The following is a 14,217-nucleotide window of genomic DNA, read 5'->3' as shown; positions in this document are numbered from 1 at the left end:
ATTACATGTGTTAGTATCTGTTGTTTCTTTTTCTTCTTCACTTGTGTTTTTTGGAAATTCTGTGCAGAAGATGTGTACTAGCGCCCTCTACTGTATAACAATGAAAACACGGATTCTAGGAGCACAAGTATAGCTCAAATATATTAATACTTTTTGTAAGTATAAGTCAAGTATACTTAAATGTAATTTTAAGTATATTTATGAGAAGTACATAAAAACTAAACTAAAAGCATACTTTCCTTTTTTTTGTTTAAAAGAAGTATACTAATAGCACACTTGAATAAACTTCTTTTTCGTAAGGGATGCTAAACTGCAATGGTAAAGGCAGCCGAAAACGACCCTGAAAATGAAAAACGCAGACAGAATTTCTCTTTTATGCTTAGTATAGCATGTGTTGGTCCTGATAACAAAATCCTTTGAGGTTTCACCACTGGCACCAATCACGTCATCATCACTGGCAATAATGCAAACTTGTACTGTATAAATCTACACAGATTCCGAGGGAATTCACTCATGAAGAAAAAAGACAGTCTGGCAAGATTTGGCAAATCTACGGATTAAACACATGGATAAACAAGTCACAACTGCTTAAGGCTTAAAGACATATAAATATCACATTCCACCAACACAAACCTGCTATCATAATACAAAGAGTGTCCCTACTGGCAGTCGCATCTGTAAATAACATTATATTAGTGCTAATCAAAAACATTTTTGAAATATGAGTGTCTTATTTACAATTCACGGTCCACAGTGCCATATATCTCATATGACTTGATCCTGAAACAAACTCACCATTGCACAATGCGTTCAACACAATTTTTGAAGCAAAAATCTGTTCTCATTCTCTGAATGCTGCTGGTGAAGATGGCCTGGTGCCTGTAGTAGCTTCCAGTCTTGCAAGAATATTGTGGCTCATTTAAAAGACACGTCTCATATCTGGTCCATTAGCTCCAACTGTACGTCTTAGATGGTCTCACAACCCAAATTGTGAGGAAATCCTGAGAAACAAAGGACTCTCTAATCCTTCAACATTTTTCATGGTTTTTATCAAGGTTTGTGAAGTCACATGACTGTTTCTCTTTCCTCCTCCACCACCGGGATGGTTTTTTTTTTTCACCTGGAAGTTCTTTGAAGGTTTCTTCCTCTTGTATATGGAGCTCCTGTCCCGAGGACGGGATGGAGTTCTCAGAGGACCGAGCCGTTCTTCACGTATCCTGGAAGGTTCCGGTGGCCGTTGAGGGAGACGGGCCCCAGGCGGGTGGTGAGGTGCAGGGCCAGAGGGCCCCGTGCGGTCACATTAGTGACACTGGTGTGAGACACCATAGGTCCATAGCTGTACGTGTTACTGCCCACTCCGGGCTTTTCTCTTGAAGTCCAGCGCGAGCGTCCTCCGACTCCAGGGACTTCTTGATTTCTGCTTGGACCTAAAGTGTGATAAGAATGCGAATAGGATGTGACCCTGGACCACAAAACCAGTCATAAGGGTCCATTTATATCTGAAAGCTGAATAAATAATCTTCTCCATTGATGTGTGGTTTGTTAGGGCAGACAATATTTTGGCTGAGATACAACTATTTGAAAATCTAGAATTCTCTGAGGGGCGTGCAAAAAAATCTAAATATTGAGAAAATCATCTTTAAAGTTGTCCAAACTGCAACAGTGAGTTCTTAGCAATGCTATTACTAATCAAAAACCCCCTGAAGTTTTGATATATTTACGGTAGGAAATGTACATAATATCTTCATGGAACCTGATCTTTTCTTAATGTCCTAATGATTTTTTTGCCATAAAAGAAAAATCTATAATTTTGAACCCACACGCTATGTATTTTTAGCTATTTGCTACAAATATACCCCAGAGACTTGAAGACTGCTTTTGTGCTCCAGGGTCACATATGTGAAAAAAAACGCAAAGCAGCTGGGAAGTAACTGATTACATGTACCCCTGGATTATGTAAGCAATTCTAAAAATGAAGTCCCTTGTAATTAGATTCCGTTTTAAAATCGTCATAATCAGATTACTTTTGCTTTTTATTGATTACATATAAAACAAAAAAGCGGTAAGTTCATTTATAATTTATTGATTCTTCCTAATTCTTCTTTTTTTTACCTTTTACATGTTCCTTTCTAAAATAGTCGCTTATATGCATTCAGAAACACAACTCTGTCAGTTTTGTGGATATTCCCACAAAGACCAGTCTCACTAGTCAGGTGAGCGAAGCATTTGACCACTGGATTTACAAAAAATCTGCACATTCTCAACATTTCAACACTGCAACCAATATAGTGGGGATAAACATATGATTGGTTTTTTGAATTGTCAACTCAAATGGTTTTTAAGAGAATATATCAAGTTAAATTTAAACGATTAAAGCAGTAAATTGTTTCTGAAAATTAATAATGCAAATTAAGAGATTTGATTAGTTAAGTGCTATAAAATGGTATAAAGTGCAATTACTAACAAAAAGCTAGGGTCCTAGGACTACGGTCATGCATCTGTAGTCTCCAGTATTGCAGTTTCATGCTATTTAAAACCACTGAAACACAAACTGACCTGGTAGCCTGTCTAGAATGTACCGACATAAGTGAAAATAATTAATTATAAACAATTAAATAAAAATGTAATTAAACCTCTCCATTGCAGAAGCAATATATAATTGCAACAAAGAATCCCTGGAAAATAGAGCATGAATTGAAAATATAATTATACAAGTAATAATAAAATATTTTGGTGTCTTTGTACAATTTTAATTGTCTACATCTTTTTTGAAAATATTACCTGGAATGAGTTAAAATAGCATTTCATAATGCATCTGGATTTGCCACGGCACCCCAGACACTTCTGTGTAGGGCATTTGCCATGAACGCCCTATGCAATGTAGTGAACCCCAAACAACGGCATGAGGACCAGCGTCGATTTTAACAGCTTTTCTGTGGCATAAAAAAAAGAAAACAAAAAGATGAAGAACCAAAGTATATGTTTGGGGTTAATAGGATTTATTTTATTTTTTTAAAGTAATGGACACTTTTATTCAGAAAGGATCATTAAACTGATAAAAAAAATAAATAAATAACAACAGTAAAGGCATTATAATGCTACAAAAGATTTCTATTTCAAATAAAGGGTATTTCTTTCAGAGAATCTTGAGGGGAAAAAAAACTCACTTCAGCAAATTACAAAGATTTCTTAAGGATCATTTAACACTTTTTAAATATCATTATATGTTTTTAGTAAATATAAGACAATAAATTAAAAACATATATACAACAAATGTAAAATATTATATTTAATTTAAAAAAATATATATTTGAAATAGAAATCGGCTATTTTAAATAGTTATATTACTACTGCATACTGTATTACATACTGCATTTTTGATCAAATAAAAGCAGCCATGATAAACATAAAAATATTTTTTCAAAAGCATAAAAAATCTCAGATGGTAATTTCAGAAGTTTAAATGTTGAAAATCTTACCTATACTGTTTAGTCTGGCTGTCACATCTTCCTGCATTTGTTTCTCTAAGTTTTGTTGCCAAGACTCTAATTATATTCAGGAACAACAAAAAATTTACCTTTGGGGGAAAAAGTATATACACTAATTTAATAGATCATAATTGAGACATATAACTAACAGACACATGAAATAACTACATTCACAATAAAGGAACTGGTAGACAAATTAATATAATATTTGCAATTTACTTGAAACACATGAAAGTTTGTCAAATTTGTACACAGTTGTACACAGAGTTTACACTTCTCATGATTTTAAAATATAAAAATGATTTTCATCAAAATAATTATGCTTAAATAATGCCTACTTATGAATTTCTTTTTCATTTTTATTTATGGAAACTTACAACAATTGCTGACAGAATAGGGATCTGCACTATCCATTTCAGGTTTCCTGCGCTTAAAAATCCCATCACCTGTAGATCATAAACCAGATCAGTCACTTTTAGAAAGCTCAATCCAGACATCCTATTAATATTTAATAGATAGTGTACAAAGGTTACTGTGTTTTTATTTCTAGAGTCTTTTGCAAAAGTCCCTGTGCAGGCATACATTATTTACCACACAGAGAATATTTTTTTTTGTTCCCCAAGCTGAATTAATATTGCATTCCTGTATAAATGTACACATGGGTAAATTGGCAAACCGATTTCAAACACAAACACTTACTCAGTGTCAGCAAGAGTGGCTCTCACACTGGCCCAGATGGTCACAAACATCGCAGGAACACCTGTTTACCTGAAACCTGTTTAGTTAAACCCTTTATGTGACATTTACTTTCAACATCTTATTGCTACATACAGAAGAACCATCAGGGCTTTTTTTTTTTCTGTATAATTTCCAGTGATTATTGCAAGTAATTAAACTAATTAATATTTGTATTAGTTTATTTGTTATTGTATAGTAAACAACAACAACAACAACAATAATAATAATAATAAATGTAAAAATATTGTATTGTATTGTTTTGTATTGTATTGCATTTGTTGGGTTGAGGGTGGTGAAAATGCTGGCAAAGCATTTACATAAGTCTGAAGTACTAGCCAGCAGAAAAACAAAGTCTATAGTTGAGCCTTGGCTCTGCAACCACTGGTATTTAGCAACAGATAGAAGAGAAGCGGCTTAACTCCACAGCATCCACATTGTATGCGCTGTGCATGTCCAACTTTTCCACACAGTGTTGTACAATGCAGGAGCTGTGGAGTCCAAAGTATATCCACAAAAGCAGACCACATTTGTTGCTGTCTCCAAAAGATTATAGCACATGCCACTGTGCTGCACTGGAAACAATTAGCAATAGCTCATAATAATTGTTGTTGTTCTTCAAGAGTAAAATGAAAAATCTGTTGATACACACATTGATAACCCAGTTGATAGCCTATTTCAAATTAACTTGAGAAGATGTCCGAAGAAAAGCATGAATTAAATCTTTTGGATTATCTGGTGTCTGTAGCCCGAAGCAGAATAATTATGCTCTAGTGCGGTGTATTGGATAAGAGTGCCTACATGAAGATTGTTTACTCACCCCAGCCAATCAGAGTAAAGCCCCAAAAAGGTACTTCCTGTCTGAGAAGAAGGTCATGAAGATAAGGCTGTGCAGGTACAGGCCTTCCACAAGAATCCAGTAATAATTAGTCGCAAAGAAGTACAAGAAGAGATGTGACAGCCACCTTACAGCCAATCTTGAAGGGTAAAGTAAAATTGATTCAGCAAATATTGATTAAAAGCATGTGTTCCTATTTCACCTTCATTTGGTTTTGAAATAAAGCTACTTAACTCACCCTCACAAATTGAAATGCACAGTTAAGGATCATTTAAAACAGTTTTGAAAGATAAATGTGAGGGGTTACCTGTGAGATGAGGAAACTAGATGTGGCGTCAGTAGTTAGTTAGTGCTACTTTTTTCCCCCAAAAATCCTGCAGCCTTATTGAATCACACCAGTGTCTTGGACTGGCCAATGGCGTTCAAGCGACGCCAAATGGAAGCGGGCTCCTACCCTATATAAAGCTGCGCCAAATCCTCCGAATTGACTGAGGAATAACTGGCAGCTTACTGATAGTTATATGACGTACAATAAACGTGATTGAATGCAATCATTCCCCTCATCTCTGGCAACTGAAGATACGGGAATTATTACAAGACATTCACTTTTGAATTTGGTTGAAAAAAAAAAAAAAAAAAAAAAATCATTGCACTGATAGCTGATCATATGGGAAACAGTGTCCAATCATGTTGCAATCATGCTGCACCAAAAAGATTTCCATCTGCTGGGCAAACAAATGTGACCTTTTCAAAATGATTACACAATGCCTGAAGTTTGTGGTTAAAATGTGTGTATATAATTATATATATATATATATATATCTATATATATAGATATATCTTCTATATCCGTCCTATATATATATTATATAATATGAAAATGGACTGACAATGCCAACTAAACAAACTTACTTATTCCTCCCTCGGCTGGGATTCGTGTAGATGCCCTTTGAAGCTGCACTTGAATTCTACAATTTGATTATCAGGAAATTTGAAGTCTGGAGGGAACTAATCCTTTAAGCAAGCCCCCCCCCCCCCCCCTTGTTTGTGACCACTCATCATAATGTATGTTAGTATTAGCAGAATTAATGGTGTCACATTCATCAATTATAACATGGACTAAAGCGAATGATGGCATTCTTCATAATCAGTTAACCAGTGGAAGCTCTTCCAATGAGAGGAAGCATACCAAGTACCAGGAGCTAGTTGCAGAGTGAGGAGGTAAGAGATGGACAAACTGGTTTTGAGCCTCTTGGCGGTGTGCTACAGAGGATTTTGCAGGGACTTATCTCTGATCACTCTGTGACTGGTTGCCTAGTGACTGCAGTCTTTAGTCCTACCTTGTTAGCCGCTGCTTCGTCGCCGCCTACCCATGCCGGAGATTTCCGGGTTCAATACCCGCCATTTGGAACAAGAACGAGTTGTAGAGGTGATGAATCCCAAGAGAGAAGGGTGTTACATTGGTTGCCGTGGGTGGGACCCCTAGTGGGAGTTGAGGTTTTAGGGGGGTTGATGTGTAACGGAGGCCATCGGGCAGGTGCGATGTGCAGGTTAACTTTCACTCCTCTGCTCTCAAGAGCCAACTCGTAGTGTGCTGCAATCTTTAGCCTCCTTGTTAGTGTGCTAGTCTGCCTCCCAATGCTGGAGACCCGGATTCGAGGACCCACTCCGCAACAAGCACGAGGTGTGGCGGTTGAGGATCCCGGAGAGAGGAGGGTTACATTTTACACTACTAGGCTCCCCGAGAAGCAAAGAGAAAAGGTCAACAAGCCACAAAGAAAGCCACTAAATAGCTTTGTATTAATTGAGTGCAGAAATGGTGGTCATAATGTTTGCTGGGAAACGAGGAGCGTGGTTCTCGGCCAGGTCTCCGGGTGCTTGGGTGTTGCATTGTTAAAAACCTGAAACACCCAGTGACCCCAAGGTACTATTTACTGATGATGTGTCCCAGCACATCTGCATTTTATGATGTTCTTTCACCAGTGTTTGATTAATATTATACAAAGAACATTAGATTACTGGGGCCGAAATAATAAACACCAACTAAGGCAATGAAAGTAACCGTTGTATAACGAAAGGGTCTATGGCGTTTTGCCATTCATGTTCTCCTCTCATTGTGGCCATCCAGACCCAACTGTTGAGTGCAGAGTTGGAAGCTTGCAGAATTCCCTGTTGGGAAAGTGCTTTAATAGGCCTTACACAGTGAACCAAAAGTTGGGTTCTTGCACACGACCAAATAATGGTTTAGGTCATCCGTTAAGGCTGAGTGTGTCAGATAACTTTCCCTCCTTACCTTGAAGTATTTACCTTTTTGTTTTTTTATTGCACATGGCCAATCTGAACGTCAAGTAACCACATCATTTATCCTCACATTCTGACACGATGGGGGATAGATGAAAGCAAGGCACTGAACAGGCTCATTTAAGAGCCGGCCTCCAGTCAGAACATCGACAAAGAACAAAACTCCTCTTAGCACACGCACGGTGGAGAAGCGATATGGTTTATCGGTGCAGGTTTTCCCATTGGACCCGAGTCCCTCAGCTGTGGATAAGCTAGGACAGATGGCTCAGGCTCTGTTTGAGGGTCTGAGCCACAGCTAAACAAGATTGTCTTTTGTTGTAGTGGTGAGAAGACAATTAGCCTGATCGAGTCAGCGTGACGAGGCGTCAAAACTGAAGTTTCTTTGGTAGAAAATGCCACTTTGAAACATTGTATTTATGCTGCTGTGCAATCATGCTGGGAATAGTCCTGACTATAGTCACCTGGATCACATTCGACCATGAGCCATTCTCCCCCAAGCCACAGCTTTCTCTCACAAGCTTTCACAGGCTTTCAAATGAGTTAAGCCACAGATAGCGCAGCAGAGAAAATGAGACTCTCCCATTGTGTGGACAATTAGACTGCGTTGTCATCTTTGACACCTTGCAAACACTAATGCTCCGGTTTCGAGTCACTTCTTGTCCATGTCTTTCTGTCATACCCCCAGCAGGACAGCACTGTCCCAAAACCATTGTAATAAGCAGGGACAAAGTCAGTACTGTTTTTGTCAGCTCTTTGGCACCTCCAGGAAGATATGGAGCAGGTCACTCTGTGAGGATCGGCTCTGTGGTGGTGGCCAGACCACAGATGGCTATGAACAGATTCAGCCTGCAGAGACTACCTAAAGGCCAAACTTGTTGAATGCTTTTGGTCAAGTAAATGCAGTTTAGAAGCCTTTGTGTTCAGATTCCTCGGACTCCTCAAGTTCACTCTGATGAGGAAGGGTGGATTTCCTCTGTCATGCTGGTACCATCTTTCTTTGTCAGAGCGGTGCCAGTGAAACATGGCACTCATCCCCATCAACCCAATCTACCCAAATGTGGACACAAATCCACGATCTCCCAAGGCTCAGCTCGAGTGCAGGAGGGACTGGAGGAGGTGAGGAGCATAAAAGAACCAGAGCTGATGTGAGCTTTTCACTTAAACTCTCTTGCTCTCACTTCACTGGCTCGACTGCTCTTCCTCCGTAGTTCATGAGAACAAGAGCGAAAATGAAGGCAGTGGGACACACCTATGATGCTAGCTCGTCTTCCATAAACAAGAGCAAACTTAGAGAAGCTAGCTATCCTGAGACTAATTTCCCCACAGTGAGAGCAAGCCTGTCACATCAAAAGTGAGCTTTGGACGTGTGTTTTCCCACAAGGAAGAAAAAGGGACAGTTCTTATTCCAGACAACAGTGCTTATGTTAGTAATAAACCACAGCGATATGATAGTAGTAATATGCATGCTATAAGCAACTGGTTAATAGTGAGAATTGTGGGGCCATAGACTGAAAGTGTTACCCAATTAACATAAGTAAAACTCAAAATAGCAAGCCAGCCAATGATGTGCAAGATGGCTTTAAATATTTATTCAAATATTTGGCAGCTGCTCCACAATTGCCATTGGCCAGTGTGCGCACATGGTGGATGTCAATAGGGTATCAGTAGTTTTGGAAAAATGGTGTTTCCCCATAGCATCGACTTATGAACAATGCCCGTGGTGAATCAAATCGAAAGGGAAATGTGGGTTGCTGCTGGATGACTCTCTATTATATCCTAGTACTCTTTATTTGGCCTTGGGACCCATATCATACCAAATGAGAATATCTCTTATATCCACAATCTTTCCTGTTACTAGGTATTGAGTAACTACCATAGTTACTATAATAGTCTTAATTATAATGTTTAATTAAAAAGGAAGTTAATTTAATTCACATAAAGCTTAATTGAAAACCCTGTTTCCTGGTTTACGCAAATCAATTTGAAATTTCAGGAGGATCTTTAGATGGCAAGTCAACAACAAATGGCTTCAGAACGGATAACGATGCTCCCAAACTACTACTACTATGCGGCAACAAACACAATGTGAGATTCCTCACTGTTATGGGGGGGACGACTTCACTGATAGATATGATGGTATGTGTCCTGCACTTACAAACTTGGTTGTGTTGGCAGGAGGTGCTTCTGTGATGGATTGAGATCCTCCACAGTGATGCGCTCCATTCCTGCAGAGCGGCACCAGAGTACAACACCACGTCTTTCACAAAATACTACTATGGCCCTCAGCATGGAAGACGCAAACAGGTGCATGTGGATGTAGTTTCTGGTTGCAGTGCAGCCGCCTGAAACATAAAAGATAAAAAACTAGAAATGGGGTCAAACAAGGGGTTATTTTGTGTATTAGATGTAAAATAGTGTGAGGTATCAAGGTAACATGAAATCATAGACCAGAAGTTGCAGATTTAATGTACCAGTAGAATGCAGATTAGTACCATAGAATATCAGATACTTGGTGTTTAGTTGCTCGTCCAATGCCCTCACAGAGGCTAGAAAGAAACAATACTGATCTAAATTAGAGCCAGATGAGTCGCTGCCGCTGACTGTAACACATTCTTTGGATTTAAAAGGTTCAGAAAGCCACAAATGTTGAAAATTTAGGGCTCAAAAAGTAAGCTATAAAAACAAAATTGCAAGCATGTGTTCCCAAAGTTCCCTTCGGTTTTGTCTACACTCTCTCAAACTAGTTTGAACGGAGAGCAAGTCTATTAAGTAAAAAAGCCCCTCCAAATTTGTTGCCAGTCCTCTGAAAGAAATTATGTTTGCATCATGATCGCATGAAATTCATAAGTTTTTGACAAGTAATATTTACATCGACATCTGTTAACATTTAAAAATCTACACAAATCCCTTTATTAAAAACTTGTAAATTATATTTGTGCATGTATATTATAGTAGATAGTTTGCCCTTCAGCCACCTCTACCTAAGAGCTAACCACCATAACAATAATATAAAAAGATATAACATAATGCACAGTTAACATAATGTAAATATACCCATTGAAAATGTTTTAGTTATAATATACTATTATATGGATATTCCCAACTCAGTTTCCAGTAATTCAATAAACCTGAGAAGATTCATAAAATCTTGGTACATTTCTACAGTTGTTCAGATGTGTAAAAATACTTGCGTTTTAGATGCTGACAGCATATCCATCTGTTTGTTACAATGCTTATGCAAACGTCCAAAACCATACATGTGCTAGAAGCCAAATACCTATTGTATGTTTTTTCATGAGATCACAATTAGCAATCAGACGCTAATTGTCATAGGGCACTTTGTCTCAAAAGGATTACAGTATTGATGTCAACTAAAAGACTACCAGACACCTAAATGTCTGACACTATAATGCCCCCTTCATTCAACAAGGATAGCAACAACAAGCCTCAAACTTCTATAGAGAATCACTGATCAATTTGTGCGCTTGAAGAGACACAAATTACAAAAATGCGTCAAATTAATAATTTTGGGTGTTTGCTTCGGTCCAACATCAGCACAATCAACACCAGATGTGGGTGTGATATTTCTAAAGATGCAGTATTGGGAATACCAAACATGAATTGTCCATAATATTATGATTGCTGGTATGATTTAACTGACATGGTTGCTAGTTGTTGAAATATAACCGATATTGTATGCGTAACCCATGATGTATTTACATATTCATATCATGTTAACACTACAGATAAGACAATATGGTAAAAACAATCAATACTGTAAACAGGACGCTGCAGATTAAACCAGTAAGTGCAAAATCATGGACATACTACCAATAAGAACTTTCAAAGTCATTGGAAGAAACATGCTAAATTGAAATGACCAAAAGGCGTCTGGTGTCATAGGGCATACACATACAGCACATGATTACAATGTTCATGACATTTCCATGCCTTCTACGATTTGAGGCTTACATGGCTTTTCCAGGGCCTGGGAAAATCAAACGTTTGACAATTAAAGATTTTTCTAGGTTTTCCTTGGCATTGAGAACCCTGTACTAGAGTGTAGTTAGGTGTGTTTGGTAAATCTTTAGATTACAACTATTAACTTGTTGCTTATTAGCATGCAAATACTAGCATATATTGGCTGTTAATTAGATCCGCCATTAAATCTAGCCCGTATATAATCACATCTAACAAACATTTCTACCTTATTACCTACCAATTAAACAAGCAAATTAAGCGTTTACTTAGGGAAAATACAGCTATAGTAAATAGTGAATATGGTGCTCCGTAAACTAAAGTGTTACAGAAAGTTCATAGGAGAAATTGTTGATTAATAAAACCCTGGTTTCAAAATGAGGGGCTAGTCAAAAAAAAAGGAATAGACAAAATTAAAGCCACAAAAAAAATTTAAATAACATGTAAATAAAGTCAACCAAGTCCACAACCACGTCCAATTTGTTTTATAAAATCTCTTATTTGTATGCCCAGTGTGTAGACAATGCAAAAAGCTTCTTGTCTCATCATATTCAGATAGGAACTACACGAATCACGTAAATGATACTATATTTTCAATTCAAAACATTGAAATTTTGAAAAAAAAAGAGAAAAAAGTTTGAATAGTTTTACATCACTGGATTTTTACTGACAGTAGTTTAATATTTCTGTCATCAAAAACACTTGTCAAACATTAGATGTTTTACTACTTCCATCTTACCTCGAATTCTTTCAACCTAAAAAAACTGACACTTTGCTCCGGAATTCACGCGCTCTGCTTCTGTGAAAAGTAAACCCTGCCTACTTTAATTTGATTGGCCATCCTAATCACTTTGACATTGACGAGCAAGTGTTAAATCACTAAAGGCTAAAAAATGTAACTTTTTAAACCTTTTTGTCAATTGTAGCAACAAACTGAACCGTATAATTGTCATTTTTCTTTGGTGAGGCAGTATCCAATCCTATTTTTTGTTAATTTAGGGAATGAAAAAAGAAGAAAAAAAAAATGAGGGGAGGAAAACGAGAAAAAAATGGGCTAAAATGTACAAAGGTAAACAAAATGCACACAGGTGTGCAGTCTGGTCTTTCCTTTCTTTCCAGCCAGGCATGTTGAAATATTGAAACCTTCGGGGGTTTATTTTTTTTATTTATTTCCTCTCACTTGCACTCCTCTGGAGAGGTTCAGAGCAGCTGTGTGGAATCCCTTTGCCTCTTCGTCCCATTAGACTAACTGCTGTTTTAACCACTGTCCCATTGGGAACTATGAATCGGGAAGCTACGGAGAGCCGATCCGTGTAGATCCCTGGCTTCTACGAATCGTGCCTCAAACACTGGAGCTAATGTTTGAGAGTCACCGTGCTGCAAAATGGCTGATGTCCTGGAGCCCATGCACCTGAGACCCATACTTACTGACACTGTGGACGCACAGAAGCATGGAAATGCTGGCAGCGGATCAGCAGTGGTTCCAACCGAGCCCTTATTAAAGTCATTTTCCTGACCTGCATTTTCCTGGTGCCCAGGTGCCAATGGGCTGGCTCTCTTAAAAAACACGGAGCACTGGAGCGGGCGAGTCAAGCTAATATGGTACCTGTCAGCAGCTCGTTTTTTTCCGCCAGAGACGACCCGACCCTTTTATTTGAATAAGCCCCGCTGGATAAATAACCGAAGGGAAAACCTCTTTGCATTAATTAGCAATGAAAAAATGGAAACAATTGAAACGCAAAAGTAATAAATGCACTCATATGTCTTAACATTGAAAAAAGGGCCAGTACACCACGCCCTGGGTGAACTATTAGAGAAAACATTCATTTGATGCCATTTTTTCATTTGGAAAAAACCGATCGCTTCAGTCAAGTCAAAACACAACGCGTTTTAACAATGAAGTTTTAAATGTAAAATAGTCCCCTTTCAGCACACGTTTTTGCAAAAAACATTAACACCTGAACCATTGGCCTTATTTCTGGAAAAAACACGAGCAGAACGTGCTCAATATCAATACTCTTACTTATATATATATATATATATATATTCTTCTAAAATGAGCATTTTTTCTCAGGCTCCTATGTTTTAGGTTCAGTTATCTCACTTTAATGGCAATGCAAAATAACCTATTCATTGCCTTGCCATTAAAAAGAAAGTGAAATTACTGAAACATGCACACGGCGGAGCCTAAATACAAAAAATTGATCATTTTTAGAAGAAAAATTTCAAAATGGCTCGTAGGGGTTTTTTTTGCATCTGAACTCTTCATATACTTTTTTGTATTTATGCAATTAGCAATTAATGTCTGATAAAGATTTTTCCATGACTCTAATCTACATTAATAAATAATTACTCCTGATACCCCATTTAACAAACTGTTTTTTTTTTTTTTTTTACTACTGGTTTTAAACTACGTGTGTGTTGAGGAACTCATTATTTGTAAGCATACTGTAGCATATATAATGTTATTAACAAGGATAGGGAAAAAATATAATAAACTATGAATTAACTATAATAAACTAATAGTTTTTTTTTGCTATTGATTTTACAAGTGGCTTTGTTTACTAGCAAACCATAGTACCTAAGTATTAGCTAAAATTCGTATTTACAAATGATTTCACCCTTGTTCCTGTCTCATGTCTCAGGACCCAAAATAAAAGACGCATAAAAAAAGCAGCACATCAGACTCAACATACACGAAAAAAGAAAAGACTCAAAAGTCATTTTAGGTTTATTATAAATCAGTTTTTTTCCATTCAAACCAGCCCATTGTGACACATCGCTTTTGCTAGCAGGACATTTCAGCTTGGAGTCTTTGATAAAATGCATCTACATGAACAACGTCTGCATGTGGAAATTATCATCAAACTTGCATCA

The 14,217-nt window shown here is 37.5% G+C and overlaps 1 pseudogene; it reads right to left on the bottom strand.

Annotated features, from left to right (window-relative positions):
• Positions 1-276: 276 nt before the first annotated feature.
• Positions 277-14,217, bottom strand: part of LOC109061882 — a 74,917-nt pseudogene continuing 60,976 nt past the window's right edge.

This window comes from Cyprinus carpio, chromosome B5 (assembly GCF_018340385.1).
Source record: "Cyprinus carpio isolate SPL01 chromosome B5, ASM1834038v1, whole genome shotgun sequence".
Taxonomy (NCBI): Eukaryota; Metazoa; Chordata; class Actinopteri; order Cypriniformes; family Cyprinidae; genus Cyprinus; species Cyprinus carpio.
Note: the sequence above shows the minus strand (reverse complement) of the source record. Positions and strands in the feature narration are given on the sequence as shown.